This window comes from Ischnura elegans, chromosome 1 (genome assembly GCF_921293095.1).
Source record: "Ischnura elegans chromosome 1, ioIscEleg1.1, whole genome shotgun sequence".
Classification (NCBI taxonomy): Eukaryota; Metazoa; Arthropoda; class Insecta; order Odonata; family Coenagrionidae; genus Ischnura; species Ischnura elegans.
Window position 1 is genome coordinate 108,287,513 of NC_060246.1, and position 11,000 is coordinate 108,298,512.

At 57.7% G+C, this 11,000-nt stretch overlaps 1 pseudogene; it reads left to right on the forward strand.

The window, feature by feature from the left end:
* Positions 1–1,165: 1,165 nt before the first annotated feature.
* On the forward strand, positions 1,166–1,341 carry LOC124173715 (annotated as a pseudogene).
* Positions 1,342–11,000: the final 9,659 nt, after the last annotated feature.

Consider the following 11,000-nt stretch of genomic DNA (forward strand, 5'->3'; position numbering starts at 1 on the left):
GCGCTTTTTTAGCGACGGATAGTGACCGCAATGCGATTATTCGCTTGGAAGTGAGGCACCGCGCGAATGTGTGAATGTGTAAATAGTGCGTTGGTATGATAGATTCTCGCGGGCGCAATGTGTGAGTGATTGGAATAAACCCGCTGTAAATATGTATTTTGTGTTGAGGGCAGTCCCGTGTGTGATGAGACGTGGCCGATAACGTGCTTGTGTATGTGTTTATAGTGTGAGTGTGCATGTTTTCATAGTGTGAATGCGTCGCGGCAACAATGTCAGCATCGAAAGGACGGTCTTTTGTTGCCGCGGCGATAGTATGAATGTTCTGTGAATCGTCCCCTGAGGGCAGTGCAAACAAAGATTGCCGCAAAGCCGCGCGATCAGAGCGATAGACGGCCATAGTCGCAGCACGGTGGCTGCCCCCAAAGTGGTTAGTTCGCCGGAATGCCGCCAGACGGCAGGGGGGGTGAATTAACCAATTCCGTCGAGAAGTGAGAGAGAGCGGAGAGCGCTCTGGCGGCGCTAGGGTGAAACATGCTTCGCCGAGTCGTGCTCCCTCCCGCCCCCTCCTCCCCCAAGCCCTCCCCTCCCTCCTCCTTCCAGCCTGGCGTCGTCTGCTGCTGCCTGCGCGTGGGAGAGCCGCGTGGGAAGCCCCGAGGCGACGGCGCGTGGCAGGGGATGCTGAATGGCGGAAAGGAGCGGCGTGGCAAACACAGCGATCGTTCCAGATCTTCTATTTTCTTCGCTCTGTAAATAAAGATAACAATATATGTAATGTACGCCATGGGGTATAAATGGCAAGTTTGTACAAATTATTTCCCCAAAAACCCTAAGTGCCGTAGTCATAGAGCAATAAACTCCGCCATGGTGGATAAATGGCTTAAGGAGAACGTGAGCAGTGCAGTGAGAAGTGATATAAGAGAAAAAAAAGAGAAAACTATGAACAAAGACATAAACTATGAGCAAACAGCCAATACCCGGTCGGTCTCACTTCGAGACCGCCGGAGAAAAGTGGCCCCTGACTGAGGGGCCACAGAAACCACTGTATTAAAGCCAATGCTTTTTACTAGGGCGGCCCACACTCTGTGGGTCGCCCTTTTGTATAACAATACCCCAAAGAAGGGGAAATGTACACATTTGATGTTCTGAATGAACCAATGTACGTGGCATCTTATTCAATAAACGTCTTATCTGTTCTTATCAGCTTAATATCTGATACGTCCAGCATTGCTGGACCAGAATATTAATCTGATTTTTGAACATGGGCGGGGTCCCCGGAGTTTACTCCATCCCTGCCGCGGGTTGGCCCGGTATTGCAGTACCGCCGGGATCGGCCCAACATAAAAGGTTCCAAAAATCAGAAAAGCTGATGAGAACAGATGTTTCTCTTCCTTGTTTCATTTAAAAAATTCCCGAATCGCGAAAATTCGACAAAGTCCGGAGATTCGTGAGGCAAGAAACGAATGGGCGAAGGAAAGAAGAAAATAACACTGGCCACCACTTCATTCATTTATTTTATCACCATTTTACATTCAAACCATGTCTGTAAAATAACAAGCAACAGCACAAAAAATAAAAACTGACAGAAAACATAATTTTTTAACATGAGACATCGTTTGAAGAGGATGAATAATATGCCCTCACTAACACTGCAGAAAAGTTCATCTAATGCAGTGCACTGATCCTAGTGCAGAGCCGGGCACAATTTTTCCGGCTCCTCGGCCTTATGGCTAACATAGGAGTGTAGTATATGGGTACGGGACTCGCATGCCAAGAGTGACATACGTCGTGGGAATGATGATGAAATTTTTCACTTTTAAGAAAACCTTCCGGAAAGCTGTCGAAACAGTTTCCGCACACTTTTCACACGGAAATTAGGTGAATGCAAGATTTATAAAATAACTTCCAAATATTCACCGGATCGAGTGAACATGGAAAATGACCGCCAAGCGTAGGTTTCCTCGAGAATTCCAAGTTTTTCTTGCGAATATGACGAGACAAGACGGACGCATCACGCTTCTGGTGAAATACACGCGGCATTCATCCGCGTTACCAAGGAGTCGTCGCTAACAATGAACGCCTTCCACTGAAAGCGCAGTCGAATTTCGCGGGGGCCGTGCCGCTGGCAGATAGTTCGACCCGGAGGCCGACGATGGCGTCGGCACTCTGTTTACTTCAAGTGTAAAAAAATGAGGGTCGCGAATGATGACGAAACACAGGTGTCCAATGAAACCGTGAATTGCTTTCTTTCGGAGAGTTGCATTTCATGCCGATATTTTTTGCAAAAACATCCGAAATTATTGACTGATGCCGATTCTTCCCTCCCGTATTCTAGCCATTGATGAAGATTTTGGACCTTTTTCCAGTCCCCGGAGAGGACTTTTTAGGCAGTTTTTAATCAATTCCTCGGAGAGGACTTTTTAAGCAGTTTTTCATCAGATTCCCCGGAATTTTAGCATTTCGAAAGAAAATACATGGCTCGAGTGAGTAGGATAATGCTCTCTCATCGTGTTTATTGACGTTTTCTGGAAGATTTTGAGTGACTTCTTCGAGTCCCCGGAAATGGCAATTTTTTGGGAATTTCCCAGGACCAAAGCATTCCCCTGGGAAGCGAACGCAGGATGCTCCACGAAGGACGCTGCGATCCCACACGACAGATGGCACCGAAGGCCCGGAAAACGGCCCGCGTCCGTTACGTCCGCGACGCTCCTACGACTCTCCCGGACCCGCCGACGACACCAAAACTCCCGGAGTCTCCACACAACACTTTCATGCGAATTTTTTCCCATTCTCACGCCTAAAATTCGCCATTCCGAGACCGTTCCTCGCCTCAAAAACTCTCGCCGCACACCGCCGCCGCACCATCCGACCTCATCACGCAAAATACCCGAAAAACCGTCCCGGAACCCCGGAAAAATTTATTAATTATCGCTTCTCGGCCTTATGGCTAAGATCAAAGTGTAGAGAGCGGACGTGTCTGGGGAGCGCTCCTGAAACCGACCGCCGCAAGCCAGGATACCGGCTAGTCCCCCCGGTCCTGCCTGCCAAGCGCTCGAGCCGTCCGCCCCGACTTCGCGCTGGGCGTCGACGGTGCCTAAGTTTAAAACTGTGGTGGTGCCGCACCCGCAAGTGCTACGACTTTGAGATTTTAACAGTGTTTTTGTTTGTGTCCTTTCCCTCTGCTTTCAGAATTTGGTGCCGAAATTCCCCATACTTCGCGTTTTAGCGTTTTGGCGCCAAATCTCGGGTGCGGCCAATATCTCGGGTGTGTGTGCCGGCACACCTGTGAAATGTTTTGTGGATGTTTTTGTGTTCGTTTACAGTGTCTGTGCGTGTGCGTACTTTTCTAAGACGCCCCGGGTGCCGTATAGCGGCGCCTACCCTCGGCCGACTTTGACTACGAAAATATAGAGTTGGGTGCAAGGTGGTGTTGTGTATTTTTCATATTGTGTTTATGTATGTGTGTGCAACGGCCTGTGCGAGTTTGGCGGTCGTAGGGTGAGCGGTTTGGCTGTTGCTAACCACGTGGTTGGTGCACACGTGGCGCGGCAACATCAGTCATGGCGTCCTCTCAGCCCACGCCGCCGCTCGCCGTACGCCGAGGCCGCCGGAAAGGGAAGGAGGTGAGGATGTACCAGCATCGTGACGCCATCGACCCCCCCTTCTCCGCCTGCTCAACGCCCTCTCTCCCACTCCCCACGCCGCATCCCCCCTCCCCCGCCGAACGGATCAGCGACTCATGGCGAGACCTACTGGAGCACGGGATCGACACAGCATCCACGTGGGACCCACGCGCCTCTCCCATGACACCCACTGCCAATCACCACCCCTCCCCACGTCCCTCCCCCTCCAGTTCGTCTAGCTCGCGACCACTGATCAGTGACCGAGTGAGTGAGATAGTGACTCAGATGAACGATCCGCTCGTCATCGAGTACGTGTCTTCCCCAGTGAGCGACCACGCCCCCGTGTTGCCACGCCCCCATCCCTTAGCCCCCGGTCTCGCGGAACGTTCATTAGGCGTCCGTGCGACTATCTCTCCTGAGATTATCTTCAGGGATACGCAATCTCAGCCCCCCTCTTCCTCCCCCACTCACGTGTCACCCACACCCTCCCACACCCAGTGCTCTCCGCGGACGATGGACGACCCGGCGTCGCCTCGTTCGCCACGCCCCAGTGCCTGCGTGTGTGAAGTGCGTGACAGTGCTTGTGACGCCTCGGAGGACGCTGTGCAGGCGCGCCGAGGCGTCGCGTTGGACGGCTTGACGTCGCCAACGCCAGACGTAGAGCTCGGTCTGCCGGCTGCCGATAGGTTCTCGCCACGGCGAGATCATCTGGACGGCCAAGAGTCGCCAGCATCCCCGTTCTCGACCGCTGAGCGCTACGTCACGATTGACAGGTGGGCGTGTCGGTCTGTCGGCACACAGACCGACGTTGATCGTGACGCCGAAGCGGTCGAGGTGCGTGTGACCCCGCGTGTGTGTGTGCATGATCCGTGTGTGGACGTCTCTCAGGCGCGATCACCGGATCGAGTTATAGGTCGCGAGCTTCCGCGTGCGGCGCCCCTTGTCCCATACTCCCCCTCCACGCCCCCACGCCCCCGAGATGACTACAGCGTCATCTCGGACGAGCCGCTGCCAGCAGATTGGAGGCACGATGCTTCGTGGGAGCATTTCCGCGTCTCATCGGAGGAGCGGAGACGGCGTAACCGCAATAGGCGCCGCAATCGGCGGAGGCGGAACGCGGAGAGGCGTCGCGACGCAGCGGGAGAAGACGCCAGGCCACCAGCGGCATCGCAACCCATCCCTCCACTGATATCCCGACCCGGACCACGCCCACAAGTGACGGCACGCCCCCAATCACCGCCGCGTGTCAGTAACCGCGAGCAGGACGATCGTGTGCGTTTACCCGCCGCGCCGGCGCCCCTGCTCTCCGCTGAGGAGATTGCTCAGCTGCGCCTCCTTCTGCGGAGAGGCGTGGCAAGAGATAATGAAGCGCGGCACGGCGGTGAGAGGGAGCGGCACTATCCCCCGCGCTTCCAAACAGTTCTTAGTGAAGCGGAATCCAACAACAATGCGAAAAGACGCAAGAGAAGGCGGAGAAGGGGCGGTAATCCCGTTCCGCCGCCACAGGAAGTGATTAACAATGTGAATATCCCGCGAGCGCCTTCCCCGGTGCCACACCCGGCACCCGCCTTTCAACCACAACCTCCTCCACCGCCCCCCGCGATGCCCCGAGTGGCTTGGCCTCCCCACGCCAGGGGCGTGTATCCGTTGAGGCCGCAAACGACTCTGGCGCCGGTCCATCCAGGGACGGAGGCGCCAGGGTGGATGCAGGCGGCCCAAATGCCCCTTCCCCCCCACGCCCAAGTGCCGCACCCACATCTCCCACTCCACAGTGCCGCGCCATGGATAATCCCGTACCCCCCGCCCAACAGTGCCGCGCCATGGATGATCCCGCATCCCCCGCCACACAGTGCCGCGCCCTGGATGCACCCGTGTCCCCCCCCCTTCCCCGCGTGGTGCGGTCGTTAAACCCGGCCGCGCCACCTCGACGCACGGGTGCGTTCCGCGTCCGCCCAGACGCGAGAGAAACTGCGTCGCGACTTCCGGACGATCTTCTGAACGCCGTCGCGACGCAGTTTGAAGCGCCGTCTGTGACAGCACCTGCCACTCTCCAGCAACAATCCTGGCTGATTGAGATTGGCCTCGCTGGGGATGGCGCGGACGGCATCTTTCGCGTCGTGCGCTCGATGCGCGACGCGGCACGGGCGGCAAGCGGGATAACCTCTCCACTCTCCCGGGGTGCAGCGTCTCATCGGCAACGGAGGCAGGACCCGCCACTCACCGCTGCGGAGCTGCAGGCGCTCTACCGCGAGAAGAAAGGGAAGGCATTCAAACGAGTCTGCGGCGGCAATGATGCGGACCGTTGCCGCATTCCGCTGCCGCAGGTGAAAGCCTTTTTCTCGCGGGAGCGGCCGCGGTACGACGAGGCGCTCGCCGCGCCCTCCGTCGTGCCGCCGTTCGAGCGCAGCGGCCGAGAAGAAGAGGATGCGGCTCCACTGATGAGACCGATCACCGCGGGAGAAGTCAGCAGGCGCCTTCGTCGCACCCACAACACCGCACCCGGCCCAGACGGCGTACTTTATTCGGCCTGGAGGCAGATAGATCCGGATTGCCGCGTGCTGGCGGCAATCTACGACTTCTGCTTCCGGGCAGGCCGGGTGCCGAAGGAGTGGAAGGAGAGCAACACAATTCTCCTCCACAAGGGCGGCGACGAAGATGAGATCGGCAATTGGAGGCCGATCGCTCTCAGTCCCACCATCGCTAAATTATACACAGGCGTGCTCGCGGACCGCATCGCGGCTTGGGCGGTCCGCGGCCGGCGCCTGTCATTTCCGGCCCAAAAAGGATTTTTGCCCGCCACCGAAGGATGCATGGAGCACAATTTCGTGCTCCAAGCCGCGCTCGACTACACCAGGAGCGCGCGGAGGGAGATCGCGGTGGCGTGGCTTGATCTGACAGATGCCTTTGGGTCGGTGCCGCATGCGCACATCGCGCGGATGCTGCGCGCGATGGGCATGCCTGAAAGGATGGTGGGGGCCATCGCCGAGATTTACGCGGGCAGCACAACCAACATCATCACGGCGAGCGGCTCCACGGGCGAGATTCCGGTGAATTGCGGAGTGCGGCAGGGGGACCCGCTGTCGCCGCTCCTTTTTAATCTCGCCCTGGAGCCCGTGATCCGTGCTGTCCTCGCTCGGCGGGCCATCTCCGCGTTCGCGATGGGATCAACGTCGGTCTGCGTGCTGGCCTACGCAGATGACTTGGTCCTCGTCGCCAAGGATGCGGGGATGCTGAGAGGCCTGCTGCACGTCGCGGGAGCAGCGGCGTCGTGGTGCGGCCTGCGCTTCAACGCAAGGAAGTGCGGGTCGCTACACATGGATTTCCGGTCCAACACGCAGAGAGAGGAACGAGGAGTGCGGCCGACGATCTTCCGAGTGCAGGGAGCGGACATGCGTGCACTCGCACGCGGTGAGTCATACAAGTATCTCGGCTCACCCGTGGGCCACGGCGTCGACGCGGTGCCGCATGGCGTCCTCAACAACATCCACGAGGACCTGCGGCGCCTAGACGAAAGCGAGTTAGCGCCGTGGCAGAAGATCGACGCAGTCCACACGTTCCTCACGCCACGCCTGGACTACACGCTCCGCATCACGCCCGTGCCCAAGGCGGCGATCGCGCGAGTCGACGCAGATATGCATCGTTCGGTGAAAAAGTGGATGCATCTGCCGACTCGCGCATCGAGGGAGATCGTCGCCATGCCTAGAGGGCGCGGGGGAGGGGGACACGTGCCGCTCGCGGTGCGGAAGGACGTGTTTGCGGTGGTGCACGCATTCCGCATGCTCACGTGTCCCGACTCGAGCGTGTCGAACGTGGCGTGGCATACTCTGCGCGACGTGGTGGAGAGGCGCGTCGGAAGGACCGGAAATGCAGCGGCGATCGGAAGAGGCACCCTCTGCTCCTACCTCAACGGCGCCGACGACGAGACCATTGGCACGGGGACGAACGCGGCGGCATCAGTGTGGAGCCGCACCCGCCGCGCCACCAAGGAGCTGACGAATATCGTCCCCGTGACTTGGCGGTGGAGCGATGCCAGACGCGAGCTCGCCGTGTCTCTGGCTTTCGCTTCGCCGAACGGAAGAGAAATCGTCGTGCCGGCGCCAGCGAGGAGGCGCCTCTTCAGCTACCTCATCCGCGCCGTGGGAGAGGCCTTCCGGAGGAGGCTAGTCGCGAAACCGGATCAAGGGAAAGTCATTGATGCGACTTCCCTATGTCCCGACAGCAATCACTTCGTCGGGGCGGGGCGCATGATCCGGTTTTGCGACTGGCGCTTCATTCACCGCGCCCGCCTGAACGTGCTGCCGTTGAACGCCGCCCGCAGAGGAGCAGCGAGGGGAGACACGAGGTGCAGAGTGTGCGGGCAGGCAGATGAGACACTCCCTCACGTCATTTGCCACTGCCTCGCGCACTCTGACGGATGGCGTCGACGCCACGACGCCATCGTGGAAATTCTGCGTGCGGCACTTCCATCATCTTGGCGGGTGCGGTTGGACCGGAGGGTGCCAGGTGACGAGAGTCTTCTGCGGCCGGATGTGGTGGCGTGGGACGAGGGACCGGACAGGGAGGTGATCGTCGTGGACGTCGTGGTGCCGTTCGACAACCGAAGTGCCGCGCTCGCCGCCGCTCGGGAGAAGAAGATTGAGAAGTACGACGCCCTGGTCGAGCGGATGCGCGTGCGGTCGGAGTATCGGGTGCCGCACAGCCTGGAGGCGTTAGTGGTGGGAGCTCTGGGCTCGTGGGCACCCGGAAATGACGCACTCCTGACTCGCTTGGGAGTGCCGAAGGGCCGCATGCGCAGTGTTCGGCGTCAGATGATCACCGCGGCTATCAAATGGTCGCGGGACATCTACGTCGAACACATGACCGGGGCGCGGCAGTACATCGCGGGAGCGGTGGCACCACAGGAGCGCGGAGCGGCTGTCGACGGCGGCGGAGAGGACGACGACGACGGAGCGGCGATCATCGGGCGTCGGGAGCGGCCAGCGGACGCGGCGCCGGAGGTTCCGGCCACGCCCCTTCCCTCCCCTCCTCCCCTCCCCCGGTCCCCCAGTCCCAGCGTGCTCCCTGAGGACGTCGCCTAGTGACGCCAGGAGGCACGTGTGTAAATAGTGTTAATAGTGTGCGTGTGTGTGTGTATTAACGTGCGCGCGAGGAAATCTTCTCAGTGAAAATACGGTCTGGCATCGACTTTCTTCTCGCCGGCCTCACTCCGAGCGCTTTTTTAGCGACGGATAGTGACCGCAATGCGATTATTCGCTTGGAAGTGAGGCACCGCGCGAATGTGTGAATGTGTAAATAGTGCGTTGGTATGATAGATTCTCGCGGGCGCAATGTGTGAGTGATTGGAATAAACCCGCTGTAAATATGTATTTTGTGTTGAGGGCAGTCCCGTGTGTGATGAGACGTGGCCGATAACGTGCTTGTGTATGTGTTTATAGTGTGAGTGTGCATGTTTTCATAGTGTGAATGCGTCGCGGCAACAATGTCAGCATCGAAAGGACGGTCTTTTGTTGCCGCGGCGATAGTATGAATGTTCTGTGAATCGTCCCCTGAGGGCAGTGCAAACAAAGATTGCCGCAAAGCCGCAAAATAACTTCCAAATATTCACCGGATCGAGTGAACATGGAAAATGACCGCCAAGCGTAGGTTTCCTCGAGAATTCCAAGTTTTTCTTGCGAATATGACGAGACAAGACGGACGCATCACGCTTCTGGTGAAATACACGCGGCATTCATCCGCGTTACCAAGGAGTCGTCGCTAACAATGAACGCCTTCCACTGAAAGCGCAGTCGAATTTCGCGGGGGCCGTGCCGCTGGCAGATAGTTCGACCCGGAGGCCGACGATGGCGTCGGCACTCTGTTTACTTCAAGTGTAAAAAAATGAGGGTCGCGAATGATGACGAAACACAGGTGTCCAATGAAACCGTGAATTGCTTTCTTTCGGAGAGTTGCATTTCATGCCGATATTTTTTGCAAAAACATCCGAAATTATTGACTGATGCCGATTCTTCCGTCCCGTATTCTAGCCATTGATGAAGATTTTGGACATTTTTTCCAGTCCCCGGAGAGGACTTTTTAGGCAGTTTTTAATCAATTCCTCGGAGAGGACTTTTTAAGCAGTTTTTCATCAGATTCCCCGGAATTTCAGCATTTCGAAAGAAAATACATGGCTCGAGTGAGTAGGATAATGCTCTCTCATCGTGTTTATTGACGTTTTCTGGAAGATTTTGAGTGACTTCTTCGAGTCCCCGGAAATGGCAATTTTTTGGGAATTTCCCAGGACCAAAGCATTCCCCTGGGAAGCGAACGCAGGATGCTCCACGAAGGACGCTGCGATCCCACACGACAGATGGCACCGAAGGCCCGGAAAACGGACCGCGTCCGTTACGTCCGCGACGCTCCTACGACTCTCCCGGACCCGCCGACGACACCAAAACTCCCGGAGTCTCCACACAACACTTTCATGCGAATTTTTTCCCATTCTCACGCCTAAAATTCGCCATTCCGAGACCGTTCCTCGCCTCAAAAACTCTCGCCGCACACCGCCGCCGCACCATCCGACCTCATCACGCAAAATACCCGAAAAACCGTCCCGGAACCCCGGAAAAATTTATTAATTATCGCTTCTCGGCCTTATGGCTTAGATTGTGTGGCAGATATGTGAACAACGCCACGTGGGAAAACCTTGGATTTCGTGTTTGTGCCAAATTGGAGTAGCTGTGTGTGTTTTCTCCGGGATATCGCCGCGAAGTGCCTGCCACTGGATTATAAGTGTATGTGCTCTGCCCTGGATTGCCCCGCGACGTGTCTCACTGGCCCCCACCAGTGGTAAGCCCACCCGAGACAGTCGCTCCCCCTTTCCCTCCCCTCATGGCCGAGAAGCCAACCCCGCCCGTCGCCCAACGGACTCGCCGGAAGGCGAAGGAGAGGGTAGTGCATCGCCCTCGTGAAGTTCCCTACGCCCCCCCCGACTCCCAGAGCTCCCCGTCGCTGCTTCCCGCCATGGATTCCGCCGGGAGCATTACGCGAGCGTACCGCCACCGCGACGATCCCTCTGACTATTCGCCATCCTTCCCTCTCCCCACCCCCCATCCCCCCTCCCCCGCGACGGAAATTCCTGACTCTTGGCGGCAAGTGCTGGAGACGGGGTTTGAACCCGTGGCATCGTGGGATCCTCACTCCCTCCCAGCAACCCCCACTGCCCCGTGTTACTCCTCCGCCCGCAACTCACCCTCGAGCTCGCGACCCATCATCTGTGATCAAGTGAGTGAGCCAGCGACTCAGATGAACGATTCACTCGTCATCGAGTACGTGTCTTCCCCAGTGAGCGACCACGCCCCCGTGTTGCCACGCCCCCTTCCCATAGCCCCCGGTCTCGCGGAA